The sequence below is a fragment of the Ischnura elegans genome, chromosome 5 (assembly GCF_921293095.1).
Source record: "Ischnura elegans chromosome 5, ioIscEleg1.1, whole genome shotgun sequence".
Lineage (NCBI taxonomy): Eukaryota > Metazoa > Arthropoda > Insecta > Odonata > Coenagrionidae > Ischnura > Ischnura elegans.
The window spans coordinates 92256259-92269773 of record NC_060250.1 but is presented as its reverse complement, the minus strand read 5'-3'; positions in this window follow the sequence as shown (position 1 = coordinate 92269773).

Below are 13515 nucleotides of genomic sequence, written 5' to 3'. Positions count from 1 at the left end.
TTATCTTGTCATCATCACAAAACTTAGCTCCATTTTTTGTGATAAGATGACAGCGCTGAATTATTTTTTCGTATTACATATTGAAAATTGAAATTGAGAAAACAGTTATGCTACGATAACGGATAATATGGTTAAGGTCTGCATCGACAATTCGTAATCGCTGAACAATCATCGACAATCAACATCGTACACTCGCCGATTTTGGACGGCCGGCAAAATATCGGCCGATATTTACCGGCGAAGCGATAAAATAACGGCCGATATTTTACCGGCGAAGCGATGCTTGCACACACATCGATTTTTACCGGTCAAACGACAAGTTGCTACGTTTTTGCGCCGGCGATTCACAGTGACAACCGATTCACAGTGGCGGTCAGCTAACCGGCATTTTGCCTGTGCCGGACGTGGTCGGTACGTGTGCAAGCTCCAATGCTCTTTCATTGTTCACTATTGGAATGTGGGGGGCCGATATTTTACCGTCCGTGCAAAATCGGTGTGTGTGCAAGGGGCCTAAGGGAAGTGAGCCGTGATCAACCATTGATATTCACCTTTATCCTCCTCTGCTTGAACCTCTCCGCGAAGGCCTCCAGCTCCCTCGGGTCCGTGTCCGAGTCGTGAGGGTGGTGGGCGTGGTGGTGGACGGCGTGGTGGTGGTGCGGATGGTGCGGATGGTGGTGCGGGTGGTGGTGCGGGTGATGGGGGTGGTGGGGCATCATGGGAAGGGGCGCCGAGGGGGAGGGGTGGGAGGGGTGCGGGGGGCCCCCTTGGTGCGGGTGTGGGGGCGGAGGGCCCCCCTGGTGCGGGGGCGGGGCGTGGTGGTGCGGCGGCGGCCCCCCCTGCCCCAGGTGGGGGTGGAAGGGGTGGTGAGGGTGGGGAGGCGGCGGAGGGGGGTGGTGGGCGTGGTGGTGGGGGTGGTTCGGGGGAGGGGAGAGGTGGGGGTGGGGGTGGTGCGGATGGTGCGGGTGGTGCGACGGGTGCCCCCCGCCGCCCCCGTGGTGCGCCGCGTGGCTCCCCTGCAGAGGGCTCATGTTGCTCCCCGTGTTCACCAGGTGGTGCTGCTGATTGTGCTGTTGTTGGTGCTGCTGTTGTTGCTGCTGCTGCTGTTGGTGGAGCTGTTGTCCGTTTCCGCTGCCCCCTCCGCCCCCGCCTCCTCCCCCCATCATGGGGCTCATGTACTGCGGGGGCTGCGGTGGAGGCGTGTGGAGTTGGACCGCCGTTGATGACGACGTGGATGATGACGATGAGGAGGACGAGGAGTTGGAGGAGGGCGTGCCTCCGTTGGCCGCCGTGGTCGTCGGTGTCGCCGACTGGGAGGTTGGGGTGGCCGCTCCGTTGTTGTTCCCGCCCCCGCTGCCCCCGTTTCCTCCGCCTCCGCCCCCGGAGGCATCCAGGGGCGGGGAGAGGGCGGCCGCGGCGGCGGCAGCGGCTGCGGCTGCCGCGGCCGCCGCCGCCGAAGAGATTGGGTCGACCAACATGTCCAAGGCGTCGATGCCGTGGTGAGCCATCTGGAGGGGACAAAGAGGAAAGGAATTAGGAGGTGATGTCTAGAAGGTAGAGTTGAATACAAAGGCTTATATTCATGGGGAAATCTTAAATGTGATTAAATTATTAAAATTGGTTGGTTTAATATTTAATATAATGTAATACAATTAAGAGTATCGAAAATAGTTGTCCTCAAATTGCTTTGCAAAAGTAGAAAATAGTGAATTACTCTGATGCAAAGGGCGAAATAATTCCACCGTATTGTCCGTGGTATCTGCTATACCGCGATTACTCAAGTTTAACACGAGATGCTGTGTCGTTAAGAGCTTACCACCAAGGTATCTCGGAAAGAATTGAACCACTCTCCACCCTCCAGAAGAATACCTAAATCCTCTCCTGAGGTGGATGAGAAGTTGATAGTAGAAGAAATCATATAATGGGAAATTATCGTAAAAACCATGGGCAGTGCTCACAACTTTAAACAGTACGAAGCTTGCGAGAACTTTACTTATCAGTCACAGTTGGGAATTCATTCATTCTCTCCTTTACCCGCTCGAAAATATTTAGTCGAAATGTCCACTCTTGCCCTTTCATCTTATTCTCACATAGGTTATTATTATACATCCAAACGGTTTTTAACATTAACCCAGTCGTCGTATCACCTCCTGCTCTCACGTGGTTTTAAAGATAGGATAAGGTCCACATATTGCCGCTCTTACCCATCACATCCTCGTTCTCATGTTTGCCTTCTGTCCATTTGGTATCAATCGTTCGTATACTGCACTAAGGTTTTCGCTTAGGCAATGTTTTCACAATGAGCACTCAGAAATCTTACAGCTCCCTCATACAAAGGACTTTTATAATTCTAGGGTGCCGTAGTGGAAGGAGATGACTCTAGGATCCCTCCCTGTAGGGCCCTAGACGAGCTCTGAGGACTGGGAATGGAGAAGGGGGGTTTGAACATGCCTCCGAACCCTAGGGTATGGGGTAGTTGAAATAAGGGGGAGTAGAAGCCATGTTCGGAGGGTCATATGAGGACCTCTTCCCCATGGGAACCCATGGTGACGAAGCGTGGAGAATTTCAGTATCCGGAATGATTTTCGGTGACCTCTCGCACCCTTGCTTACTCCACAGCTTTCGCATGAGCTCGTAGCAGGTGCAAAGTGAATATATTTTGGAAAAAGGTTCCTGTACCCTTAAATTGTATTATTTACGTCAAAGGGTAGCATTTCATCGTATTTTTTTAACCATTCTTCCGCATAACCACCCAATATTCCATGAATTAAATGTGAATAAGGGAACAAATGTATTATCATCTACCACTTTGTGAAATGGATATCCTTCTACCATAAAATCCATGCAATAATTTCTGTAACATTAGCATGGTGGCTCTCATAGGAAATAAAAGCATCATTCAAGGTGGTTGATAGTCATAAATATCGGTTAGGGTTTCAAATAATTAGACTGCCAAACAATTAGAGTTTGGAGGGATAGCTGACGTTAATTGATTAAATGCTTCACATTAGTGAGTAATTAGTATTAGTATTGCCAATTCAACCACACTAGCGATACTGTAAACGAAATTGTAATATAAATATAGCGTATTTACGGAAAATACTACGGCTGATGCTCATTCCATCTAGCGCTATAATTATTCTTTAAGTAGCCCACCGATTAAGGTAAGTGTTCATGGAGTATTTACAAAGTATTCTGGCAGTATTCAGCCCCTTAATAGACTTCCTTCTTCAATTTTTAATAATCATAACTCCCTTTTATTATATCTTAAACATCATATTTTCTTAAATCGTATAAGGAATCTGAAGCTCTCTACGCTTTTACCCATCGTTGTGCATACTATCCATTTAGTAGCTACTATCACTCCTTTTAATTACTATGCATACTCTATCAGGTACTTATTAATGGGTAGGCATGGCAACATCTATCCTCGCCTATGTAACTAGCCTTTGCTGTTATTCAATTTGGTAAGCCTTTCCATTGACTGTAGAATTTGCTCATATTGTATTTATTGAAATTTTATGAGAAAAAAAAACATTTCCTCAACATAATGTGGGTATCAAGGAAAAAATATAAAATTTTCTTGGTAAATTTTTATAAAAATGATAGTTGAATGAGGCTACAAAAGCTCCGCAAACTACTTTTCCCGTGTGTTTCTTTTCACGTGTTTTTTTTTCAGCTATGGTGACTTGCTATTTTATAATTATTATGTGCTACACTAATAATTTTTCGGCGAAATTGTGTGTTATAAAAATAAAATAAAATGTTTCCTGGTTTTAAATTCCTATGAGTAACCCCATATTGATATTGGCCCCAAAAAATATAACTCACGTTCACCAGTTCCGAGTTCTTGCGAGAGCCTTACAATGCTAACAGAATTTCTATCCTTTTACACCCCCTGCTACGTCCACCAACTTCCCAAATATTTCCCCATCCCGCCCTGTCCGTATGCACTTGCCCGGGTCAAAGCGTGCCCATTGTTGCTCGTCGAGGTCGGGCAGCAGGGAATTCGAACTCCAACTGCCTTTATTCTATCCTCCCCCTGTTTGGTTTATCTTCTCTCTGGTATCTGGTGATTTTTTTCGCTTGATCCTTTTGCTCTCCTGCTGCTCTTGCCGCTTAAGTACGCAATCGCATCGCTTCGGGGCGAGGATTTAATTTTCCCCGTCGACTGCGTGCTGGGCCCGGGAAGATAGGAGTCCCGCTTTTACGGCTAGAGAGAAGCCATCATGGTCGTTAATCCCTCCGAGACCTTGTTAATCTTTTTTGCTCTGACCCTCTTGTGTTTGCCCTTCCCTCCGTTTTGATGCACGGACAAACTGGCGTTCCTGCTCATTGTGAGAGGAGAGCTGCCGCGAGGTTTTTTTATTAATGTTTTTATTTTTGGCAAATTTAGTCTCCGATGGCCGCGGAGGATTTGCCCGTTTCGGTCGCGGGAGCGTATAGGCTTAGAGCGTTGCTTTCAAAGTGACCGTGCTCCGCCAGGCAAAGTCCACATGGGAGGACTCGTGTGTAGAATTTTACGGTTTTTTTTCTTCACTCGCTGCCCTAGCGCGGAGTTCAAAACTGTTATTATATTTATGGCGGTAATAGAGCGTGTGGCTATGAAAACTGAGTGTTCCGGAATCAAATTTGGGTGAAAAATTTTGGTTATTTTCCTCCGAAATTATATTATTCTCTGGAGGTGCTATAGCAAAAGAGTCGAGGAACCGTCCATGGTTATGCTATCCTCCTCATCACTGAGGGAGGGACAGAGGTCGAACTTTATAAAAGTATATAATATGCGTTGTAAAGAGTAAGGAATTCTAATTAAGTAGGCTCAGAGTTTACAGATTTGGGTCAAGATTTCCACGCAAAACGTATAATTTTCAAGGTTGACCCAAGTCGGTTACATTGAATTTTGTGGAGAATTTGCAGGGAATTTCTTATTCTTTTTTATGCTTATTTTCCCTTCACTAACTTCTGTACTTCATGCCCTCCTGAATAACCTTGAAGTACCTCGTCCATTGAACCAATCATTTCTTTGAAACAATTAATTTTTTTTAGCTGTAGAGTTTGTCTAAAGTGCATGTTTTGACAGCACTCTTTGAATGCATGGATTTTCCAAACCAAAACCAAACACAGGAATGGTTTTTGGTGTCGAAGGTTTAGTGATTCCAATCGCTTTCGTAGATGAAATGCCTATGATACTGTGAGGCATGAGTCGATAAGTCTGGGATCAGAGGAGACTTTTTGCTCAATATTGATCCTCTGGAACAGTTTTTTTATTCAAACATAGTCAGTATTCTTTTCTGGTACCGTCATTACGTTTAAGATGGCAGTACCTATTTGCTGAAAACACGCCGGCTGGTAATAAGTTTTGAACGACTAAATATAGTGTGGAGAGAAGTCAAAATAATTTTTGATGAGGGTTATCCCTTTAAAGTCTTCATAACATTAACAGTATTTGGTTTTTGTAATGTAACGCAGTAGTAAACTCCACACTTAATGTAATGTCGACCGACCTAGTTTTTGGCAGCTCAGTGCCAATTTCTTGGTACAATATTCTGTGGCGGTCGGGTGCACATATGTAAAAAAGTGGAAGAGGGAAAAGATGGTAGAGTGGCAGATATAAAAAGGGAAAATGAGTGAAAATAAAGCGTTGAAATGGAAAGTAACTCATTATGAATCAGGGTGAGGATTATAGCTTAAAGACTGAAGTTGTGCGAAGGGCTAGCAATGTATTTTAGGAAAAGCGAATGGGTATATAATATGTATAAATATATGGTGATAACTAAAATAACATGTTGATTTCATAAATTATTTTCAAAATTGACATTTTCGAAAATCGTTCTAAGACATCTTGCTTATATCTTTTGTAACTTAAAGTCTGTCAAATTTCATCATTCATAAGATATGGTCCTTAAAATGTGGATGTTCAACGAATTTAGAGTCATCATTTCCATTGACATATATGAAATCCTACGTTATTATTGTATTGCAATATAAAATACTCCAAAGGTTGAGTTCGCCGTGAAAAAGTATTTGACTTGGCCGGGATTCGAACCCTGATCTCCCGATTACCGTTCAGGCGTGTCTGCCAGTTACACCACCAAACCATTTTCTCAGAGCGAACTTCGGGGTGGGTTTTACCGGACAAGTGTCTTAGTAAGCACGACCTCCGCCACTAGTGCCGTAGTGTGGACTTGTGACGTCAACACCTTGTTCGGTGAAACCCATCCCGAGGTTCGCTCTAAGAAAATAGCTTGATGGTGTAACTGGTTAACACGCCTGACTGGGAATCGGGAGATCCGGGTTCGATTCCCGGCTAAAGGTTAATATTTTTTCATGGCGAACTTCATCCTATAGTGCATTTAACTTTGCACACTTAGGCGTGACTGCGTTTCAAACAGTGCTTTACAATATGAAGATTAATAATTTCCACAAAAGAATGCCTTGAACCATTTCTGATCTCCGTTCGCGACCGTTTAAGGAACGTTCGCCAGCGGTCAGGAACCATGACCTAGATCAATACGGCTTCGCGTCTAAAGACTCGCAAGATGGCCCACCAAGGGGCCTCTCCTCGAGAAATATAGCCTCCATTAATCATCGGTCCCAAATGCTGTTAGCGGTAGCGGGCAATCGCGAAGTGATGTATCTGCTCCGCCTTGTAAATGGACTCATTTTAGTGCTCCTTTGCGCTCGCCAGGGGGATATCCCTCACTACCCGCCACTACCCCCTCCAACGGCCCGGAGAGCTTGCTCAAGGGATGGGGGCGGGACTCTCCCTTGGGAGTTGAGGGGGAAGGGGATTTGCCTGCAGGTTGTTACACCCCTAGTTCGCCCCAAGCCCACCCTCCCATGCCCACCCAATCACTTCTATTGTCGCGGTGCATGTAGCCGGAGTAACCGCCGCCGCGTTATTTTATTGCCTCGTTCCATCAATCATAGATGGCAGCACAGGTCTCCTGTTTGCCAGCGCCATAAGGCAGCACGCTTTCTCTTTCCCGCCATTTCAGTTATATTTAGGAGCGAAATTCACAAACTAATTTTTGTGCTGATGTGGTCGCCGCCACGTTATTTTATTGACTCGTTCCATCATTCGTAGATGGCAGCACATGTCTCCTGTTCGCGAACGCCGCAAACCAGTCTTCTTGCTCTTTCCCGCCATTCTAGTTATATTTGAGAGTAAAATTCACTAACTCATCTTTAAGTATGTACATTATATTTTAAGGTTTCTTGGATGAATATATATATAACTTATGCACTTTCTTTTTTAAATAAAGCGATCCGTGTTTGATGATATTCATCATCAGGCGTAAACTATTATAGCTAGTTAGCCTTTATTGTATTTAAGAGAACGTGACAATACCGCTCGCCCAGTCTTTTTTGGTGACGGTTTTGGTTGTCCGTAGGATCTTCCGTATCGCTTGGGTGTCGAGGTTCACAATTGAAAATTTTCTAACTAGGATGGTAATAGATAAATGAGTGCTTATTACGGTAAGAGTGGAACAGTTTCAATATTTAGAGCTAATAATGGGTGCGAAAAATTATTGCCGGTGGCTACGGTCTACTAATATATTGCAGAAGAACTAAATGAAGAAGGTGTACATGCCAAATGGACTACTTGAAATCATGGCACAGTCGCTCGGCAGTAGAGTTGGCAGGATCGGCGCTGTCAAGTTATTTTTTTGGCAATTACGACTGCCTACTAGCTGAGGGGAGTCGCATGGCGAATAAAAAAGGACCTTTCTTTAAAGTTCTTGCTGTCATAATACATTTTTAGGACATATATATATATATTATATGGAGTTGGTCGATTACAAGACAAAGTGTACAAGAAAGAAAGTTTAGAAGTCCTGTCTCAAATTTCAAAAATTTCTCCCCAGTGTTTTCTAGGGTGTAAAATGTTGTCTTTACATGGAGGTGAAGTCTGACAAAGATCCTTAGCTTTACATCCTGAATTTTTTTAAAAGTGATAATTCAAATATATTAAACGAGTAATATATTCACTAAAAGAAAAAAAGACTGGTAGGGAAGGAGTAATTCGTGTTGTTATTCTCAGAGATAATGTTACAACTCCCTTTTTGCTGGTCCAGTGGGGGAAAATTATCATCCACCCTGGGTGTGTACACCCCTATATCATTTTCCGGACCGCGCACCCCTTTCTCGGTTGCAAATCTGTTCCCCTTTCTCCTGTAGCTTCCCCTACTCCCTGCCTGTCTCCCGTGCAGGAACGGAATGGGGTCCATAACATATGGGGCGGGACTGGTTCAACACGGCCACTTACATGTGGGAAGGCGCAGCAGTATTCATAACCCACCCCTGAATCACCCATCGATAGCACTTATTTGATGATCCTCCGCTTGCCGTAACTAGTAGGAATTTTTAAATCTACATCTACATAATACCCCGCAAGCCGCCTAAAAGGCGTGTGGCAGGGGGTGTTAGGACACCAGCCGTTTACAGCTAAAAAAAAATGAAAATCATTATTGTACATAGAAATGGGTAGCCAGTTTTGATGGAGCTGCCGTTTTTCTTCAATGACTTAAGTTTAAGAAAGGATTCTCATGTACTCCACGAGGTAGTTTGCTGCGTCTTCCGACGTTTCGAAGAACGACTTGTTTTTCGTCCTCAGGCGATATTTTTGTTTTCCAGAATATTTTATCCTATTACAGAAGATCCCTTGAGGTTGAAGAACAAAACATACTTCGAAACGTCGAGAGATATGCAGCCAACTACACGGTGGAGAACCCGAAAATCCTCTCTGCATCTGATACGCCGGGAAAATCTGAGATTATAAACGACTTCCGTTTAATATTTTTTTTATTTTGTGCCACTCATCATATACTGAATGCATTCACTCAACCACACACTGCTTCAACCCGAAGGTTGGTTTAGATACGCGAGGAAAGAGCACAGCTTACATTGGTGCACCATATCGAGGCGGCTCCAAACATAATGATTAACCCTTTCTGACCCAGCGCTGCTTCTGGGAGAAATTAAATTTCAAGACTTCTCATTACAAAAATTTGAACATTTTTCACTCGATTATAATTATTGTGGCAGCTATATATTTCGCCATTAAACGTTACAGAACAAAAGAACACGTAGTTTAAATCTTTCCTGAATAGAGCTGAAAATGTATGCATTTTTGATGTTGCTCAAAAGCAAAATTGGGTTATAATGGGTTAAGTTGCTCACTCATTGCTTTAACCCAAAGGATGATTTGAATAGGCGATGGTAGAGATCATCCAAGAGTAAGTCATAAATGTGTGAAATTCACGCACTCTCATTTTACAGGAGCGTTAGTTATTTTCCAAGAGCCAGATCCCTCAGCCAATATTTTTGTTTTGGTGCTCAGAGGCTTCACCAAGTAAGTGTAACCGTAACCCATCTTCCAGTTAGAAATTACAGGTTGAAGGTGGGAGGCGAGAGGAGAATGATTCTGACGACGGGATGTAAAGGCGTGAAATAATTAAATAGAACGGAAATTAATTTTCAAGTAGGTAACTTCAGGTTTCAATCAATATTAAACTCATCTATTCCCAGTGACCTCAACCCATTCTTCACTCGTCTGCCATCATTGAGTGTTTATCGACGAAGCTCTAGTATAAATTTCAGGCGTTTTTTTATTTTTCTTAATCATGAATAATATTTTCTCTTCAATCTTGGATTTTCGCTTGGATCTTATAAAATTTATCACAAATCATCCATGTAGTGGTAATCTTGAAAAGGACAACGTCAAGCGTATTTCCCTATTAATTTTTTTCTATCGCAGTTCCTCTGATTTTTGTTTGTTTGCCGGGAGCAAAATAATCAACTATTCTATTCCCTATGACCCCCCAACTATTCCTCAATAACGTCAACAATCATAGAGGGTGGGTATATCCTATCCCTTATATCCCTCCCCTCAATATCCCTCCCCCTCGCGTCAACCTAGTCAAACGGAGAGCGTGCACGCACGCACAAACGCGTGCTGTGTACATAAAGGAATCGGCCGCTCCCCCCGGGGGCACGTAACGCACACGCGACTTGGCCGCAAGAGCGGGTCCCCCCGAGGGTGACTAGCGACTGGCCGACTGCCTGCCTCCTTCCCTCTTCAAACGCTGATGTCCTTCCTCCCCCTCCATCATTGATTGATTTGTGGCCGCAGCGGGCATTGGGCCCGATAATTCCCGCCTCCCAACCCATCCTTCATTCCGACCCTCTCCTATCATGAATTTTCCTCTCAATCCCTACTTTGTGTTATGGTTCTTCCCCATCCTTGCACGAATTCAGTCCGAGTGTCATCTAATCTCCGTGTATTGACATGAAAATTTACGTGTGATCGTCTGAATGCGTGATAGCTGTTGGTCATCGTGCTTACGGCTGCTTTGACCAAAGATTTATGGAACAAAAACAGACTGGCAAATTTCCGCGATTATAAAATTCATAACGACCAAGCTTTCAATGTTACTACATCATCTTGAATATATTTAAGATGATATATTAACATAGAGATCCAGGTCGTAATAAATTTTATAATCGTGGGCAATTACAAGCATGTTTCTTCGATATGGAAAAAAATTCACTTCATCATGCTTGATTATTTGGATTTCATTCAAACTTTTATTCAATTTTCAAAGCTTTTTGATATATTTCTCACGAATTCATGAAAATTGGGCTTATTTCCAACTGGAATTTGGGATGGATATATTTTATTTTTACTTTGATATACGGTAATGAAAAATAGTTTTATTCCAACGCATAAATGCATTTTAACTGGGTAGGATAGACGAAAACTATAAACAGCTTCGAAAATTTACCTGCGAAGTTGTATACCCAAGATAATTTTTTATCTTAAGACAATTTTTATGAATTAGTCTGCATAAATATCCTTTCCAAATGGTTTGATTACAACAGAGAGAAATGCAGTCCCAAAGTGTCTACTTTTTCCACATTCTTACTAGGTAATATTCCATTTTAGAAGGAATCGACAGCATTACTGTGAAACGCCTCAAGTTATGGCTCAGTATAGATATACTGCCCGCTATTATTATTCATAGATGCTATTTACTCTTTAGCAGGTCCAAAATTTGTGCACAAGTTTGCAATCTCACGATGAACCTCATTTCAGATCACACTAACTGGCTCTCACCATTAACCTACCACGGCTTGCCCCTTTGCTACCCTGAGCCCTTCTTCTATCTCTGCTTCCTATGTTTTTTACTTCTCTCTCCTTGCAAGCACTCCATCCGACTGTCATTCATTCCACCAATCTAACGATTTGACCGTTGGATTATTCTTCCTCGTAGAATAATCCCCCAAGGTCGTTAGAATATTAATTGCATATTGCTTGGTTTCGCTTATAGTAGGACCTGCCCGCCTTGTGACGGTGCAGGACTCCTCGTCCCGTCCTTCCTTCCCCGTCCTTTCCCTGAGGCGTCGTCGGGCTCTAATCGCGGCGATGCCTCTATCCTTTGTTCCTATCTGTCCTCCCCCTCTCGAGAGGCTCGGGCGTATAAGTCTCAGACTTGGTTCCCGGTCCTCGAGAGGTATCCTTGCGGGGATCCGCCCTGGACCCCCGAACACATTGTCATTCATTCCACCATATCATGAATTGAAAATTTACCGTGAATCTTGTGGAATCATTGCAATAATCCATGTTTGGAGAGTGTCTATGCCTCGAACTAGCTTTTCTCTCAATTTGAAAGTTACTTCACACGAAGACAGCAAATACAAGAGTTGAAGAAAGGTAATACTAGTGAGGAAATATTTTAATTTTCTCCATAAGGCACTGTGCTATGCTGGTGGAATACTCTCATAGTTAGTGCGTATACCGTGGCGTTTCACTTCTAAAAGTGACATTCAATCTTAGAAGAGCAGTTTTAGATAGGTCAAATTATTTGTTTTAGATACGTCAATGGTTTGCTGCCCTCGGTGGCGGCGGGGTTAAGTCCTCGCCTGCTAAATAAGAGGTCGCGGGTTCGAGTCCCGCCTGAGTAGATTTCCCCTATCGAGGGTATGGTTGCTTGTGTATGTGCAATTGTTAAATTTGTTGAATACCCCGATATATAATGACCGACATGAGCGGTATTCGGTGACTTGGGAATAAAATAAAAATAAAATAAATAGAAATAAATTTCATTATATGCAAGGGTAACTTTTTTCCCGTCCTTCCATTCCGAAAACTTCTCTTTGTCGTCCTCTCGTTACTATAACTCTTGTTCCCACACCATTATTCCGGACACATACAACCCAACCCCCTTGTCTTTATTTCCAGTCCTACTCCACCCTCTTACCCACCCCTTTAACCTGTCTCTAAATCTATCTCCCCATCCCCCTTACTCGGTGAGTAATGCCACCTTCGATTCCGTACTTAGCGTTCATTGAGTAGTAGGATCCTACGGAATTCGCTTTCCGTTCTCCTCCGTAGCCATAACTAAGCCCACATATATCTTTCTTTAAGGCCTTTAACCTACTGTGTCCCTACCCCATTCCCCAGCTTACCCCACACCTGCTAGAACCTTTCCCTACTCCCTCTTGTGCGTGGTCTCCCTTACCTCTTTTCTCTCTCTTAACAGTCGGAGAGTGGAGGACTTTTTAAGTGCAAATTATCGCTTTTTTCTCTCTTGCAAAGAAGAAATGGATGTGTGTTAAATGAAATTCCTTCCGTAAATCGTCTTTCGGTTGACGGAAAAAGTATCCATTCATTAATTTTGGGAACTCGGTGAATTAAAGGGGGGAAATGTGGTCCCTATAAATTACCCAACGTTGCCTTGTCGTACAGGTACTATACAGAGCTATTTGCGGTTGTTTTCGTGCTCCGAATGGAACCGTATTCTGTAAAGAATATTGGTGACTTCACCAAAATCATGATTTTGGGCTTTGAAATGATTCTTATTTTAGTATGTAACTGTGTCCTAGAACAAGCTCAATAAAATCCCACAAATTGGTTGGTGGAGAGTAATGGTGACGTATTTTAGAGGAAATCAAACGTAATTTAGTGCATTCGACGCCTTACCTTCTCTGACCATGGTCAGAAAAGCGAATTTCCCTTGAACTTCAATACCAATTGGCAGTAAATTGCGGATTAATTAACTGCGTAATGAGCAACCCGTGACATTCGCTGTGAACCATGAAATATCATCCTTTAATTTCATCTCAAAAAATTGATTCACGCTTTCTATGAAGGAGTAAGGCGGTATAGATTAGGAAACGATATTTGAAGCGCGCTGAAAACCATGAAGAAGGAAAGAAAGCAGGATGGTAATTTTTTAATGGAGGGGTTAATGTAAATATAAAATGAGATTTCAGTGATTTATCGACATCCAGAGGTCCGGGGTGATTTGCTCTCCTTAGGTCACTAAATAATCCCCAAAAATATTGGAAAGAAAATTTTCCCTATTAAAATTAAGAGGTTGAGAAACCAAGTGGTTATTTTTCTTAACAAAGGTACAGAAATTGATAGAGGAAAATATATTAAAACTCGGTAGCTAAGGTATACGAGTGACTCTCTCTTATGTGCTGACGTCGAGTGTAAAATCAAATGTACTA